General features: G+C 46.3%; 3 non-coding genes across 3 annotated transcripts; 2 read left to right on the forward strand and 1 right to left on the reverse strand.

Moving 5' to 3' along the window:
* Nucleotides 1-2,007: 2,007 nt before the first annotated feature.
* On the reverse strand, nucleotides 2,008-2,079 carry trnat-cgu. Its single transcript has one exon. It is a non-coding gene; the product is annotated as a tRNA-Thr (tRNA).
* Nucleotides 2,080-9,607: 7,528 nt separating this feature from the next.
* Nucleotides 9,608-9,681, forward strand: trnan-guu. Its single transcript has one exon. It is a non-coding gene; the product is annotated as a tRNA-Asn (tRNA).
* A 5,674-nt stretch (nucleotides 9,682-15,355) lies between these two features.
* Nucleotides 15,356-15,428, forward strand: trnav-cac. Its single transcript has one exon. It is a non-coding gene; the product is annotated as a tRNA-Val (tRNA).
* The last annotated feature ends 2,191 nt before the right edge of the window (nucleotides 15,429-17,619 follow it).

The raw sequence follows: 17,619 nt of genomic DNA on the forward strand, positions 1-17,619 counted from the left end.
AAACCCACGCAGACGCTGAGCGAATGTGCTGACTCCACACAGACAGTGACTCAAGCCGGGAATCGAACCCGGGTTCCTGGAGCTGTGAGGCAGCAATGCAAACCACTGAGCCACAGTGCCGCCCATTAAGTACCTTGTATATTTAGTACCGCAGCAGACATTGATCCATTCTGCATTTCGTTACAGGAGCGGGTAACGAGAAGTATTTGTCCTTGGACTCATCTGCGAGAGCAGGCCATGATTTTCGTCCATCTTAACTCCTCATTTGAGTGCCTCCCTCTGCTGGTAGGTAGATATTCGGTTTTAAAGATACAATAAAATGTGCGGTATAATAGACAATAATAAGATGATAAGGCCATTAGACACAGGACAAGAATTAGGCCACTTGGCTCATCGAGTGCGCTTCGCCATTCAATCATGGCTGATATTTTCAGCCAAAGCTCTCATGATTTCCCAAACTATTCGTCTGTCGATTTGCACAAGCACAGAGATATGTCCGGTAAATAGACATGATTGCTTGCCTGAGCCTGGGATCAATTCCTTCTCGGAAAGGAACCTCAGTGATGCTGTAAACACTCACTCAGGGTTGTGTACGGGGCTTTAGGTTTTCCCTAACGCTGTTCCTCAGTGAGCAGTAATAGACCTCCCCATCCTCCACATCGAATGCGCTTATAATGAGGTAACCGTTCTGTTTAGATTTGTCAGCAACCGCCAGATATCGTCCTGAACCCACATCTTTCTTCATTACTAAGGTGTTGGTGATAATCCATCTCGGTGGCTGTGCCGGTTTCTCCTGAAATCATTGCATTTTGTACATATTGGGGCCTTTATATTGGCAATTTAACTTCACCGAACCCCCTTCTGGGACTGTTATTGTCATTGGTGACTGAGCTACTGGATTGAACATTGCCGGCCTGCGAAAGTGAAGGACTGAAATGAACAGATTGTTGTTCCTTTATAAATGTAGAGTTTTTTCAATTAAGAGGTGCTTTTTAGCGTGGCTAGTCCACTTAGCCTGTACATCTAGGTTGTGGGAGTGAGAATGTTCAAACACCACACGGACAATGATCTGGGACCGGGATCGAACCCGTGTCCTCAGTGCAGTGAGGCAGCAGTGCCAACCATTGCGCCACCGTGCCGCCCTAAGTTTAAACAGAGTTGATACAAATTTGCTTGTATCTGCGGCATTTTCTGGGACCTCTGATGCAGGCACTTCATAGACATTCCCGATCGTTAATTATACTCTAGCCTATGTGTATTAATATGCTAATCTGGTTTAACTAACACTATAACTACTTACTGTGCCAAAGCGCCGCTAGTATTATCACTAACATGTCTGACTGAATCTCTCCCAGTGAACTGGACTGGACTGAGTCAGGGATTGTGTAGGAGAGAGAGAACTTAGTGCAGTGCAGGGAGAGGGTCTATTGTGACATCACTCGCCTCCCATCCTATCGGCTTGGCCGACACCATCAGGTGAGTTTCTGACGCCCGTGCTTGAATTTGGCGCCCTCTGCTGCCGGATTCGGTTTACTCCGTGTTAGAATTCGGCTGTTGAGTGGATTCAGTGTTGACTGCAATGCATATCAGGACGGGAAACCTAGACAGAAATCTAAATTGCAGCTGTTTATACACTATCTTTGTCACTATACGTGTTTCTAATCAAAAAACGATGCTTAATCTGTGCAAATCATCCCTGGAGTTCTCGGTTCACACCTTAGGACGAATTCGAAAGAATGCCAAGACTTTGGTGGACATGCGGAGGTTAGAACTCAGAATAATAGCAGGGCTCAACAGACTAGTTTTCTTTATTTTGGTTCTGACGAAGAAGGTACAAAAGGGGAACTGCTCTTAACATCGCTTTTTTCAGAGACCAAATTGTCTGGAATTATTTTCATTAGCTGAAGGTTAAATGTCCTATGAAGAAAATAGGTGGATGATATTTCATGTTGCAAGTGTTGGCGAGACAATCAAACGTTACAGAGGACTATGAATAGATCAGCACCGAGGCACGGGCGGGATTCGAACCCGCGATTTTTGGTTTACGAAACCAACGCCTTTCCTCTTGGCCACCGCACCTTATACAAGTAAATGATGTTGATTGCACTGTGAGTTGTTATCATTTGGAGTCTGGCGCAACAATTGATGAAAGAAGAAGAATTTGCGACGGTATGCAAATTGAAGTGGGTCAAGGTGTTCCAGGAGTATGGAGGTGATGCGCTTCATGATCAGCCTCTCGAAGCACTTCATTACAACTGACGTCAGGGCCGCCGGAGGGTAGTCATTGAGGCATGTTGCCTCGTTCTTCTTTTGTACCGGTATGATGGTGGTCTTCTTGAAGCAGGTGGGGACCTCGGTGTGGAGTAGGGATAGGTTAAAGATGTCTGTGAATACATCTGCCAGCTGGTGTGCGCAGGCTCTGAGTGCACGACCAGAGATCCCGTCTGGGCCAGTCGCCTTCCGTGGGTTCACTTTTAGGAAGGCCGATCTGACTTTGGAAGCTGTGATGGTGGGTATGGGTGAATTAAGGGCTGCTGGGGCACTCGACAGCGGATTGTTGGTTACCTGTTCAAACCGAGCATAGAATGTATTAAGTTCATCGGGAAGGGATGCGCTGCTGCCAGAGATACAGTAAGAAGTCTTCCAACACCAGGTTAAAGTCCAACAGGTTTGTTTCAAACACGAGCTTTCGGAGCGCAGCTCCTTCCTCAGGTGAATCACAAAACAGAATCATTTAACCGGATGTTGTAAGACTTCTTACTGTGCTCACCCCATTCCAACGCCGGCATCTCCACATCATGGCCAGAGATACTGCTCGACCCGGCCAGGTTATGTAGATCTTTGGGCTTTTTTTTCTGAGGGATTCTTCTCCAGAGACCGCTGAGATAGGCCCATTGAAGATTTTAAGACAGATGTGGTTGGATTCTCAACTGAAAAGGTTATCGGGGTAGGTGTAATGTGAATCTGAGGTCATGTTCGCATCTGTCACGAACTTATTGAATGTTGGAGAAGGTTCAAGGGGATGAATAGCCAACTCCTGCTCAACATTCGTCTGTTAGCAGATCCGTGAGGAGGTGTCACAATCTCCTGAGTCGGTGTTTGTTATCGAGGGAGACACGGCATCGTTGAGCTATTCCCCAGCTCAGCGCCATGAAGGATATTGCAGCGACAGAGGCAACTCCATGCCGCAGCCGGTGCACGGTACGTGTCATCAGAAGAGGAAAATCGCTTATTGTCACGAGTCGGCTTCAAATGAAGTTACTCTGAAAATCCCCTAGTCGTCACATTCCGGCGCCTGTTCGGGGAGGCTGTTACGGGAATCGAACCGTGCTGCGGGCCTGCCATGGTCTGCTTTCAAAGCCATCGATTTAGCCCTGTCCTAAACACCCCTAAAAATATATAATCCAGTAGTGGAACAACAATTCGTCTCTGGGTGGGATCGAACCACAAACTTTTCGGTTAACAGCCGAACGCGCTAACCGATTGCGCCACGTCGGCGACAACATGATCACAACTCTGTGCATTTCAACAGTAACGGCCAATCCTCTGATTGCCAGGGACCGAATGAGAATGCTGGTAATATTGGTCCCCTGAGGCAGTGCGGAAAATATCTGGAAGGAGCGTACACATGGTCCCGCGGGCATGGACATTTGTGAGACGTGGAATCACCACAGGCCCGTGGATTTTACAGAACTCACTTGGACAGCACCACACTTTATTTGAAACACGTCCCTTATCCGGGAACCTCCATAACAGAAAGCAGGAAGTGCCAACATAGATTTGATGTATTTTCGATCAGAAAGTCGATGTTCCGCTGAAGACTGCTGGGGGCTCAGACTCATTAGCATAAGGTCGACCTAAGTTAACGGTCCTGGAAGATTTAATATCCCCACATCTGAGAACTTTCATTACTGCTGCTCGGAAGTGGATATTCCAAGCTTAAATTTACTGTGCATCGCGACATGCTGATTAATCTCACGAATTTGAAACGGCTCCTCTATTGACCAATACAAGGACAGAGACGGCAATGCAATTGTGGAGAAATAGACCTGAATATTTTTCTGAATCCAGATCAAACCATCCTCCGGTACAAGGGCAGGAACGCAAATTTACTGGAATTGAAAATACTCTCTGAGGCTTTCGTGCGTGGTTGTACCTGCTTTGTGACACTGTGCTCATTGCACAGTAATAGTCATCCACACTGAGCGCGTTTATATTGAGATAACCATTCTTTTTAGACTTGTTGGCAGCCGCCAGGTATCGTCCTGAGATCTCCTCTTTCTTCATCGTCAATATGTTAATGATGACCAATCTCGGCGGCTGTGCCGGCTTTTGCTGATACCATAGCATGTGGTACATCGTCCGGTCTGTATATTCGCAATCTAACTTCACTGAACCCCCTTCTGATTTCTAACCTGTCCCGGTTTTTATGAAAGGTGACGGTGAAAGACGAATTTTGCTGTCCTGTCGACAAATGCCGCCTGACTACCTGAGATGTTGCAGTACTTTTGGCGTTCTCCGCAGATATTAGATTGATTTTCGATGGCAATGACAGTATGCTTTGGGTCTTTTCGCTGGGCTCGTTGGTTTAGGGGTATGTTCCTCGCTTTGGGTGTCTCGCTGTCAGAATTTGCGAGAGATCCCGGACGAGCCCTTTGATAAGGTTTTCCATTGGTCAAGCCGCATGTTTTCTTCATTTCTTTGCGGCGCAGACGGCGGAATTCATTCACATTGGGTTTGCTTTGAGACGCTGAGCTCAAACTGCAGGGAACCAATACATTCCCGAGAAGCTTGTTAATGTGTGGGCATTCACATTTCTATTGACTAATTCTGGTGGACTCAGACAGCTCTTTGCCCCTTTCATTTTATCAGTTCAACAACTTCAGACTGCGAACTCTCACTTCCCCCTCCAGCACATGTTTTTTCCATCAACTTATCATTCCTTCCATTGATATGTTTTACCCTCAGCACTGCACATGCCACTGCCACAGCACTGCACCCCCAGCCCATACCATCCTACTTCAGCAATCTGCTCCCTGTTTGTAATTGTTCTCTGACGCACTGCTTACCTTTGTTCTGCCATTAACACATTCTGACCGCTTGATGCGCCATCGGCACCTTTCATAGCCTTGTTTAGCCTCATTTACATTCCCTTTTTCTTTCTGCCCGAGACATTTTCGTCATTTCCCACCTATTGCTAGCCCTCTATCGAGGCCCAATACAGCACTCCCCCCCCCCCCCCCCCCCCACACACAATCGCCTGAATCTCCAGTTCCAGTTCTCCACCTTTGACAAAGAGTCCACTTGACTGGAAACGACAGCTGCCATTTCGCTCCCCAGAGGCTATCAGACCTGCTGAGATTGTCCAGTATTTTCTGTTTTTGTTTCCATTTGAAGCATCCGCAGTGAGTTGCATTTGTCATACATTTAGACATGTCTGAGATGGTGATTAAATATGTTCATTTGTAAATCGCTGAAATTCTGTTGTGGATGAACTAGCTGCTAATACCCGAGCTGTGTCAAGATATGAAAATTCTTCACCTTTGAGAAGCTGAGCTCACACTGCAGGGAACCAAGGCGTTCCCGAGAAAATCGAAACATTTTCGATCAGCTTGTCTATGTGTGGACATTCACTTATATCTACTCACTAACTCTGGTAGATTCAGGTAGCTCCCTGTCAGTTTCATTTTATCAGTTCAACAACTTCAGACTGTGAACTTTCTCTGCCCCCTTCACACTTGTTTATTTCCATCAACTAAGAAAACAAAAAGGGACAGTCAATAGGGAATTAAAGGTGCTATATTTAAATGCCCGCAGTGTACGGAACAAGGTAGATGAGCTTGTGGCCCAGATTGTGACTGGCAGGTATGATGTGGTAGGCATCACAGAGACGTGGTTGCAGGGGGTTCACGACTGGCAGTTAAACATCCAGGGATTTACAACCTATCGAAAAGACAGAGAGGTGGGTAGAGGGGGCGGGGTTGCCTTGTTAATTAGAAATGAAATTAAATCAATAGCACTAAACGACATAGGGTCAGACGATGTGGAGTCTGTGTGGGTAGAGTTGAGGAACCACAAAGGCAAAAAAACCATAATGGGAGTTATGTACAGGCCTCCTGACAGTGGTCAGGACCAGGGGCACAAAATGCACCACGAAATAGAAAGGGCATGTCAGAAAGGCAAGGTCACAGTGATCATGGGGGACTTCAATATGCAGGTGGACTGGGTAAATAATGTTGCCAGTGGACCCAAAGAAAGGGAATTCATTGAATGTTTACAGGATGGCTTTTTGGAACAGCTTGTGATGGAGCCCACGAGGGAACAGGCTATTCTGGACTTAGTGTTATGTAATGAGCCAGAATTGATAAAAGACCTTAAAGTAAGGGAACACTTAGGAAGCAGTGATCATAATATGGTAGAATTCAGTCTGCAATTTGAAAGAAAGAAGGTAGAATCAGATGTAAAGGTTTTACAGTTAAATAAAGGTAATTACAGGCGCATGAGGGAGGAACTGACGAAAATCGACTGGAAGCAGAGCCTAGTGGGAAAGACAGTAGAACAGCAATGGCAGGAGTTTCTGGGAGTAATTGAGGACACAGTGCAGAGGTTCAATCCAAAGAAAAGAAAGGTTATCAGAGGGAGGATTAGGCAGCCATGGCTGACAAAGGAAGTCAGGGAATGCATCAAGGCAAAAGAGAGAGCCTATAATGTGGCAAAGAGTAGTGGGAAGTCAGAAGATTGGGAAGGCTACAAAAACAAACAGAGGATAACAAAGAGAGAAATAAGGAAGGAGAGGATCAAATATGAAGGTAGGCTAGCCAGTAACATTAGGAATGATAGTAAAAGTTTCTTTAAATACATTAAAAACAAACGGGAGGCAAAAGTAGACATTGGGCCGCTCCAAAATGACGCTGGTAATCTAGTGATGGGAGACAAGGGAATAGCTGAGGAACTTAATAAGTACTTTGCGTCAGTCTTCACAGTAGAAGACATGAGTAATATCCCAACAATTCAGGAAAGTCAGGGGGCAGAGTTGAATATGGTTGCCATCGCAAAGGAGAAGGTGCTAGAGAAACTAAAAGGTCTGAAAATTGATAAATCTCCGGGCCCAGATGGGCTACATCCTAGAGTTCTAAAGGAGATAGCTGAAGAAATAGTGGAGGCGTTAGTTATGATCTTTCAAAAGTCACTGGAATCAGGGAAAGTCCCAGAGGATTGGAAAATCGCTGTTGTAACCCCCCTGTTCAAGAAGGGAACAAGAAAAAAGATGGAAAATTATAGGCCAATTAGCCTAACCTCGGTTGTTGGCAAAATTCTAGAATCCATCGTTAAGGATGAGATTTCTAAATTCTTGGAAGTGCAGGGTCGGATTAGGACAAGTCAGCATGGATTTAGTAAGGGGAGGTCGTGCCTGACAAACCTGTTAGAGTTCTTTGAAGAGATAGCAAACAGGTTAGACCAAGGAGAGCCAATGGATGTTATCTATCTTGACTTCCAAAAGGCCTTTGACAAGGTGCCTCACGGGAGACTGCTGAGTAAAATAAGGGCCCATGGTATTCGAGGCAAGGTACTAACATGGATTGACGATTGGCTGTCAGACAGAAGGCAGAGAGTTGGGATAAAAGGTTCTTTTTCGGAATGGCAACCGGTGACAAGTGGTGTCCCGCAGGGTTCAGTGTTGGGGCCACAGCTGTTCTCTTTATATATTAACGATCTAGATGACGGGACTGGGGGCATTCTGGCCAAGTTTGCCGATGATACAAAGATAGGTGGAGGGGCAGGCAGTATTGAGGAGGTGGGGAGGCTGCAGAAAGATTTAGACAGTTTAGGAGAATGGTCCCAGAAGTGGCTGATGAAATTCAACGTGGGCAAGTGCGAGGTCTTGCACTTTGGAAAAAAGAATAGAGGCATGGACTATTTTCTAAACGGTGACAAAATTCATAATGCTAAAGTGCAAAGGGACTTGGGAGTCCTAGTCCAGGATTCTCTAAAGGTAAACTTGCAGGTTGAGTCCGTAATTAAAAAAGCAAATGTAATGTTGTCATTTATCTCAAGAGGCTTGGAATATAAAAGCAGGGATGTACTTCTGAGGCGTTATAAAGCACTAGTTAGGCCCCATTTAGAATACTGTGAGCAATTTTGGGCCCCATACCTCAGGAAGGACATACTGGCACTGGAGCGGGTCCAGCAGAGATTCACACGGATGATCCCAGGAATGGTAGGCCTAACATACGATGAACGTCTGAGGATCGTGGGATTATATTCATTGGAGTTTAGGAGGTTGAGGGGAGATCTAATAGAAACGTACAAGATAACGAATGGCTTGGATAGGATGGACGTAGGGAAGTTGTTTCCATTAGCAGGGGAGACTAGGACGCGGGGGCACAGCCTTAGAATAAAAGGGAGTCACTTTAGAACAGAGATGAGGAGAAATTTCTTCAGCCAGAGAGTGGTAGGTCTGTGGAATTCATTGCCACAGAGGGCGGTGGAGGCCGGGACGTTGAGTGTCTTTAAGACAGAAATTGATAAATTCTTGATTTCTCGAGGAATTAAGGGCTATGGGGAGAGAGCGGGTAAATGGAGTTGAAATCAACCATGATTGAATGGTGGAGTGGACTCGATGGGCCGAATGGCCTTACTTCCACTCCTATGTCTTATGGTCTTATGGTCTTATATAAGGTAGTCTGGCGGCATTTGTCGACAGGACAGCAAAGTTCGTCTTTCACCATCACCTTTCATTAAAACCGGGACAGGTTAGAAATCAGAAGGGGGTTCAGTACAGTTAGATTGCGGATATCCAGACAGGACCATGTACCACATGCTATGGTATCAGCAAAAGCCGGCACAGCCGCCGAGATTGGTCATCATTAACATATTGACGATGAAGAAAGAGGAGATCTCAGGACGATAACTGGCGGCTGCCAACAAGTCTAAAAAGAATGGTCACCTCAATATAAACGCGCTCAGTGTGGAGGATGGAGCGGTCTATTACTGTGCAATGAGCAGAGTGTCACAAAGCAGCTACAACCACGTACGGAAGCCTCAGAGAGTATTTTCAATTCCAGTAAATTTGCGTTCCTGCCCTTGTACCGGAGGATGGTTTGATCGGATTCAGAAAAATACTCAGGTCTATTTCTCCACAATTGCATTGCCGTCTCTGTCCTTGTATAGGTCAATAGAGGAGCCGTTTCGGATTCGTGAGATTAATCAGCATGTCGCGATGCACAGTAAATTTAAGCTTGGAATATCCACTTCCGAGCAGCAGTAATGAAAGTTCTCAATGTGGGGATAATAAAATCTTTCAGGACCGTTAACTTAGGTCGACCTTATGCCAATGAGTCTGAGCCCCTAGTAGTCTTCAGCGGAACATCGACTTTCTGATCGAAAATACATCAAACCTATGTTGACACTTCCTGCTTTCTGTTATGGAGGTTCCCAGATAAGGGACGTGTTTCAAAGAAAGTGTGGTGCTGTCCAAGTGAGTTCTGTAAAATCCACGGGCCTGTGATGATTCCACGTCTCACAAACGTCCAAGCCCGCGGGACCATGTGTACGCTCCTTCCAGATATTTTCACACTGCCTCAGGGGACCCTGTGATCCTGTTGTCGTCTCCGTGGCGCAATCGGTTAGCGCGTTCGGCTGTTAACCGAAAGGTTGGTGGTTCGATCCCACCCAGAGACGAATTGTTGTTCCACTCCTGGATGATATGTTTTTACGGGTGTTTAGGACAGGGCTAAATCGCTGGCTTTGAAAGCAGGCCAAGCAGGCCAGCAGCACAGTTCGATTCCCGTAACAGCCTCCCCGAACAGGCGCCGGAATGTGACGACTATGGGATTTTCAGTGCAACTTCATTTGAAGACGACTCGTGACAATAAGCGATTTTCCTGTTCTGATAACACGTACCGTGCACCGGCTGTGGCATGGAGTTGCCTCTATTGCTGTAATATCCTTCATAGCGCCGAGCTGGGGAATAGCTCAACGATGCTGTGTCTCCCTCGATAACTCAGGAGATTGTGACACCTCCTCACGGACCTGCTAAGAGACGAATGTTGAGCAGGAGTTGGCTATTCATCCCCTTGAGCCTTCTCCAACATTCAAAAAGTTCGTGACAGATGCGAACGTGACCTCAGATTCACATTTCACCTACCCCGGCTAACCTTTGATTACCTTTTCAGTTGAGAATCCAACCACATCTGTCTTAAAATCTTCAATGGGCCTATCTCAGCGGTCTCTGGAGAAGAATCCCTCAGAAAAAAAGCCCAAAGATCTACATAACCGGGCCGGGTCGAGCAGTATCTCTGGCCATGATGTGGAGATGCCGGCGCTGGACTGGGGTGAGCACAGTAAGAAGTCTTACAACACCAGGTTAAATGATTCTGTTTTGTGATTCACCTGAGGAAGGAGCTGCCCTCCGAAAGCTCGTGTTTGAAACAAACCTGTTGGACTTTAACCTGGTGTTGTAAGACGTCTTACTGTATCTCTGGCAGCAGCGCATCCCTTCCCGATGAACTTAATGCATTCTATGCTGGGTTTGAGCAGGTAACCAACAATCCACTGTCGAGTGCCCCAGCAGCCCTTAATTCACCCATACCCACCATCACAGTTTCCGAAGTCAGATCGGCCTTCCTGAAAGTGAAGTGGAGGTGAGGTATTCACAGACATCTTTAACCTATTCCTACTCCACTCCGAAGTACCCACCTGCTTCAAGAAGACCACCATCATACCGGTACCAAAGAAGAACGAGGCAGCATGCCTCAATGACTACCCTCCGGCGGCCCTGACGTCAGTTGTAATGAAGTGCTTCCAGAGGCTGATCATGAAGCGCATCACCTCCATACTCCTAGAGCGCCTTGACCCACTTCAATTCGCATACCGTCACAACCGGTCAACATTAGACGGCATTTCCCTGGCCCTACACTCATCCCAAGAGCATCTCGAAAACAAGGACACCTACATCAGACTCCTATTTATTGACTACAGCTCCACCTTCAACACCATAATCCCAAAAATCGCGGGTTCGGATCCCGCCCGTGCCTCGGTGCTGATCCATTCAAAGTCCTCTGTAACGTTTCATTGTCTCGCAAACACTTGCAGCATGAAATATCAGCCACCTATTTTCTTCATAGGACATTTCACCTTCAGCTAATGAAAATAATTCCAGACAATTTGGTCTCGGAAAAAAGCGATGTTCAGAGCAGTTCCCCTTTTGCACCTTCTTCGTCAGAACCAAAATAAAGAAAACTAGTCTGTTGAGCCCTGCTATTATTCTGAGTTCTAACCTCCGCATGTCCACCAAACATTCTTTCGACTTCGTCCTAAGGTGTGAACCGAGAACTCCAGGGATGATTTGCACAGATTAAGCATCGTTTTTTGATTAGAAACACCTATAGTGACAAAGATAGTTTATAAACAGCTGAAATATAGATTTCTGTCTAGGTTTCCCGTCCTGATATGCATTGGAGTCAACACTGAATCCACTCAACAGCCGAATTCTAACACGGAGTAAACCGAATCCGGCAGCAGAGGGCGCCAAATTCAAGCACGGGCGTCAGAAACTCACCTGATGGTTTCAGCCAAGCCGATAGGATGGGAGGCGAGTGATGTCACAATAGACCCTCTCCCTGCACTGCACTAAGTTCCCTCTCTCCTCCACAATCCCTGACTCAGTTAAGTCCAGTTCACTGGGAGAGATTCAGTCAGACATGTTAGTGATAATACTGGCGGCTTTGGCACAGTAAGTAGTTATAATGTTAATTAAACCAGATTAGCATATTAATACACATCGGCTGGAGTATAATTAACGATCGGGAATGTCTATGAAGTGCCTGCATCAGAGGTCCCAGAAAATGCCGCAGATACAAGCAAATTTGTATCAAATCTGTTTAAACTCAGGGCGGCACGGTGGCGCAATGGTTGGCACTGCTGCCTCATTGCATTGAGGACAAGGGTTCGATCCCGGTCCCAGATCACTGTCCGTGTGGTGTTTGAACATTCTCACTCCCACAACCTAGATGTACAGGCTCAGTGGACTAGCGACGCTAAAAAGCACCTCCTAATTGAACAAACTTAAACTTTATAAAGGAACAACAATCTGTTCATTTCAGTCCTTCGCTTTCGCAGGCCGGCAATGTTCAATCCAGTAGCTCAGTCACCAGTGACAATAACAGTTTCAGAAGGGGCTTCGGTGAAGTTAAATTGCCAATATAAAGGCCCCAACAAGTACAAAATGCAATGATATCAGGAGAAACCGGCACAGCCACCGAGATGGATTATCACCAACAAGTCAGCAATGAAGAAAGATGTGGGTTCAGGACGATATCTGGCGTTTGCTGACAAATCTAAACAGAACGGTTACCTCAGTATAAGCGCATTCGATGTGGAGGATGGGGAGGTCTATTACTGCGTACTGAGAAACAGCGTTAGAGAAAACCTAAAGCCCCGTACACAACCCTGAGTGAGTGTTTACAGCATCACTGAGGTTCCTTTCCGAGAAGGAATTGATCCCAGGCTCAGGCAAGCAATCAGGTCTATTTACCGGACATGTCTCTGTCCTTGTGTAGATCAAGAGAGGAATAGTTTGGGAAATCGTGAGAGCTATGGTTGAAAATATCAGCCATGATTGAATGGCAGAGCGGACTCGATGGGCCAAGTGACCTAATTCTGCTCCTATGCCTAATAGTCTTATGGTCTTATTATGGTCTATCATACCGCAAATTGTATTGTAACTTTAAAACCAGAATATCTACCTACCGGCAGAGGGTGGCACTCAACTGAGGAGATGGACGAAAATCATGGCCTGCTCTTGCAGAAAGTCCAAGGACAAAGACCTGTTCTTTTAACGCAAAGCAGAATGGATAAATACATGCTGCGGTACAAAATGTACAAGGTACTTAATGGGCGGCACTGTGGCTCAGTGGGTTGCTCTGCTGCCTCATGCTCCTAGGACCCGCGTTCGATTCCCGGTTTGGTTCTCGATCTGTGCGGAGTCTGCACGTCCTCCCCGTGTCTACGTGGGTTTCCTCCGGGTGCTCCGGTTTCCTCACTCAAGTCCCGAAAAGACGTGTTGTTAGGTGAATTGGACATTCTGAATTCTCCCTCTGTGCACCTGAACAGGGGCCGGAGTGTGGTGACTCGGGAATTTTCACAGTAACTTAATTGCAGTGTTAATGTAAGCCTACTTATGACACTAGTGAAGATTATTATTACGACAATGTACGCTTAATGTATAATAACCGCCGAGCAACATGAGAATTACTAACAGTTGGGACATGGGAAGCACATAGTGCCAGGTTTAGACTTTAATAGAAATCAATTTTTCGATCGAAAATACCTGAAATTTCTGTTGACACGACATGTCTTCTGTTCGATTCCCACGCAGATCAGGGACATACTGCGCCCATTTATGTTATGAAGAGACGTTGCATAGTTTTGGGTGTACAGGATTATGAGGGGCATGGCAGGGTGGATAGGGAGCAGTTGTTCCCCTTAGTTGAAGGGTCAGTTACGGGGGGACACAAGTTCAAGGTGAGGGGCAGGAGGTTCTGGTGAATTTGAGGAAAATCTTATTTAGCCAGAGGATGGTGACTGTCTGGAGTAAACTACGTGGGAGGGTGGTAGAGGCAGTGTGCTCCACATCCATTAAATAGTATCTGGCTGAACACACGGCACGTCTTCACATACAAGGTTATGGAACACGTGCTGGCAAATGAGGTCCTGTAGTTAGTCCTGTATTTTTCACATGCTGGTGCAGACTCGATTGACCGGAAGGCCTCATCTGAATTGCTTGGTTCTGTGCATCTGTGATTCTGAGTGCTATAACACTCCTGGCACTATAATAATTCCGCGAGTGACAAACTTCCAGGATTTCTACGTACATATTTATGTCCAGGTATTGGCTGCCCAATTTTACTGGCCTTGTCTTTCACTGGCGTGTCACTGGCAATCAGAGGAATGCATTTCTCTGCTGCAATAAAGCAAGATGTGATAATGTTGTGATAACAAGTACCGTGAGCCGGCTGCGGTATTGGGATCGCCACACCATTGAAGGATACGGCCTGCTGGACCTCTCGCAAATTCCGACAGCGAGACACCCAAAGCGAGAATCATACCCCTAGACCAACGCGCCCCGCGAAAAGAGCCAAACCATACTGTCATTGCCATCGAAAATCAATCTAACATCTGCGGAGAACGCCAAAAGTACTGCACCATCTCAGGTAGTCAGGCGGCATTTGTCGACAGGACAACAATGTTCGTCTTTCACCATCACCTTTCATTAAAACCGGGACAGGTTAGAAATGTAGTACGTCTTAACCAATTGAACTCTCAGAGGGAGGAAACAGAACAACAGGAAAGGGCTCTAATAGGGGGCAAGTCAGGAGAGATTAAACGAGAAGAGGCCTTGGCACCTGGCCACAGAGTTAGGTTAGCATCAAATCAGAGAATAATGACACCACAGTATGAGGCCATTCCGGCCGCCGTGTCTGTGCCAGCTCTCTGTTAGCGCAATGGAAGAAACAAAGAAACAAAAGATATGTCTGGAGGAGCTATCGATGGCAGATTGATCAACAACTACCGCCCGGACACAGAGAACAAGTGGAAACAAGATTGAAACCCAAATCTGCGATGTAAGGACACACAAAATGGTTGCAGCATTTACAGTGTGAAACTGCTGAACACACACTGAGTGTGAAAATGGATTGAGCCCAGTGGAAAGATGCGCTGCTGTTCCTCGAGTGTCTGTTGAGCTTCTTTGGAACATTTCACGACGCCGAGGTCCGGGAGGTCAGCGTTAAGATGCAGCTCTCCAGTCAGTTCAATTCTCCACTTTGGCTGTGGATTAGATGGGTCATGTCCCTGTGGTTAACACAGATCTGGAGCATCAATTTTATCCAAACGAACTCCAGCTCAGACACTGTCTCTCTCTCTCTCGAGCATCATCTGTGGGGAGAGAAACGACGTAAACATACTGAGTCCTGAGAAATCTTTTTCAGAGTGGGGCAATGTAAATCAACCCCGCCGTCAGCATGGCAAACAATTCATAATCTCTGACCTGGAGTAAAGGGCCTGCCCTGGATTTAAACCCACGACCACTCCCATAGGCATTGATTGAAAATCCCTAAACGAGAACCAGGCCTCGCGACCAAAGAGCACAAATTTAAGACCGACATTAAGCAAAATATAACTTATGTTAATTTCGATATAATTTCTACATCTCACGGCATTATATGTTGAGACATTTGATAATTTAAGAAACAGCTGTCGCTTGCAACAAGGGACCTGGCCTCTCAAACAGACCATCAGAATCTGCAGGACCGCAGTGAGGTTGTACATTCCGCACGTCCATTGATGGCCAGCGGTTTCTGTAGTGTAGTGGTTATCACATTCGCCTCACACGCGAACGGTCCCCGGTTCGAAACCGGGCAGAAACATCGAACATTTAGCATTTCGTGTGAGAAAGGTTTGCACAATTATTGGGCACTAAATAATTCTGTTCCTGAATGTTGCCGGAATCTCGTGTGTTCCAGGACTATGAGATTTTGTCTCACATGAGCCACTAAACTGAATTGAACATTAAGGCCCAAGCACGGAATTTTCGGCAGGCAATGAGAGGTGAAGAATTTTCGTATCTTGGCACAGCTCGGATATTAGCAGCTCGTTCATCCACAACAGAATTTCAGCGATTTACAAATGAACACATTTAATCACCATCTCAAACATGTCTAAATGTGTGACAAATGCAACTTACTGCGGATGCTTCAAACGGAAACAAAAACAGAAAATACTGGATAATCTCAGCAGGTCTGACAGCCTCTGGGGAGCGAAATGGCAGCTGTCGTTTCCAGTCAAGTGGACTCTTTGTCAAAGCTGGAGAACTGGAACTGGAGATTCAGACGATTGTGGGTGGGGGGTGGTGGTGGTGGAGTGCTGTATTGGGCCTCGATAGAGGGCTAGCAATAGGTGGGAAATGACGAAAATGTCTCGGGCAGAAAGAAAAAGGCAATGTAAATCAGGTTAATCAAGGCTATGAAAGGTGCTGATGGTGCATCAAGCGGTCAGAATGTGTTAATGGCAGAACAAAGGTAAGCAGTGCGTCAGAGAACAATTACAAACAGGGATCAGATTGCTGAAGTAGGATGGTATGGGCTGGGGGGAGGTGGGCAATGCTGAGGGTAAAACATATCAATGGAAGGAATGATAAGTTGATGGAAACAACATGTGGTGGAGGGGGAAGTGAGAGTTCACAGTCTGAATTTGCTGAACTGATAAAATGAAAGGGACAGAGAGCTGTCTGAGTCCACCAGAATTAGTCAATAGAAATGTGAATGCCCACACATTGACAAACTTCTCGGGAACGTATTGGTTCCATGCAGTTTGAACTCAGCTTCTCAAAGCAAACACAATGCGAATGAATCCCGCCGTCTCCGCCGCAAAGAAATGAAGAAAACATGCGGTTTGACCAACGGAAAACCTCATCGAAGGGCTCGTCCGGGATTTGAACCCGGGATCTCTCGCAAATTCCGTCAGCGAGACACCCAAAGCGAGAATCATAACCCTAGACCAACGATCCCCGCGAAAAGAGCCAAAGCATACTGTAATTGCCATCGAAAATCAATCTAACATCTGCGGAGAACGCCAAAATTACTGCAACATCTCAGGGAGTCAGGCGGCATTTGTCGACAGGAGAACAAAGTTCGTCTTTCACCATCACCTTTCATTAAAACCGGGACAGGTTAGAAATGTGGTACGTCTTAACCAAGTGAATTACCGGAGGGAGGAAACAGAACAGCAGGAAAGGGCTCTAATAGGGGGCAAGTCAGGAGAGATTAAATGAGAAGAGGCCTTGGGTCCCTGGCCACAGAGTTAGGTTAGCATCAAATCAGAGAATAATGACACCACGGTATGAGGCCATTCCGGCCGCCGTGTCTGTGCCAGCTCTCTGTTAGCGCAATGGAAGAAACAAAGAAACAAAAGATATGTCTGGAGGAGCTATCGATGGCAGATTGATCAACAACTACCGCCCGGACACAAAGAACAAGTGGAAACAAGATTGAAACCCAAATCTGCGATGTAAGGACACACAAAATGGGTGCAGCATTTACAGTGTGAAACTGCTGAACACACACTGAGTGTGAAAGCTGTATTGAGTCCAGTGGAAAGATGCGCTGCTGTTCCTCGAGTGTCTGTTGAGCTTCTTTGGAACATTTCACGACTCCGAGGTCCGGGAGGTCAGCGTTAAGATCCAGCTCTCCAGTCAGTTCAATTCTCCACTTTGGCTCTGTGGATAGATGGGTCACGTCCCTGTGGTTAACACAGATCTGGAGCATCAATTTTATCCAAACGCACTCCAACTCAGACACTGTCTCTCTCTCTCGAGCATCATCTGTGGGGAGAGAAACGACGTAAACATACTGAGTCCTGAGAAATCTTTTTCAGAGTGGGGCAATGTAAATCAACCCCGCCGTCAGCATGGCAAACAATTCATAATCTCTGACCTGGAGTAAAGGGCTTGTCCTGGATTTAAACCCACGACCACTCCCATAGGCATTGATTGAAAATCCCTAAACGAGAACCAGACCTCGAGACCAAAGAGCACAAATTTAAGACCGACAATAAGCAAAA

Source organism: Scyliorhinus canicula, unplaced genomic scaffold (genome assembly GCF_902713615.1).
Source record: "Scyliorhinus canicula unplaced genomic scaffold, sScyCan1.1, whole genome shotgun sequence".
Taxonomy (NCBI): Eukaryota; Metazoa; Chordata; class Chondrichthyes; order Carcharhiniformes; family Scyliorhinidae; genus Scyliorhinus; species Scyliorhinus canicula.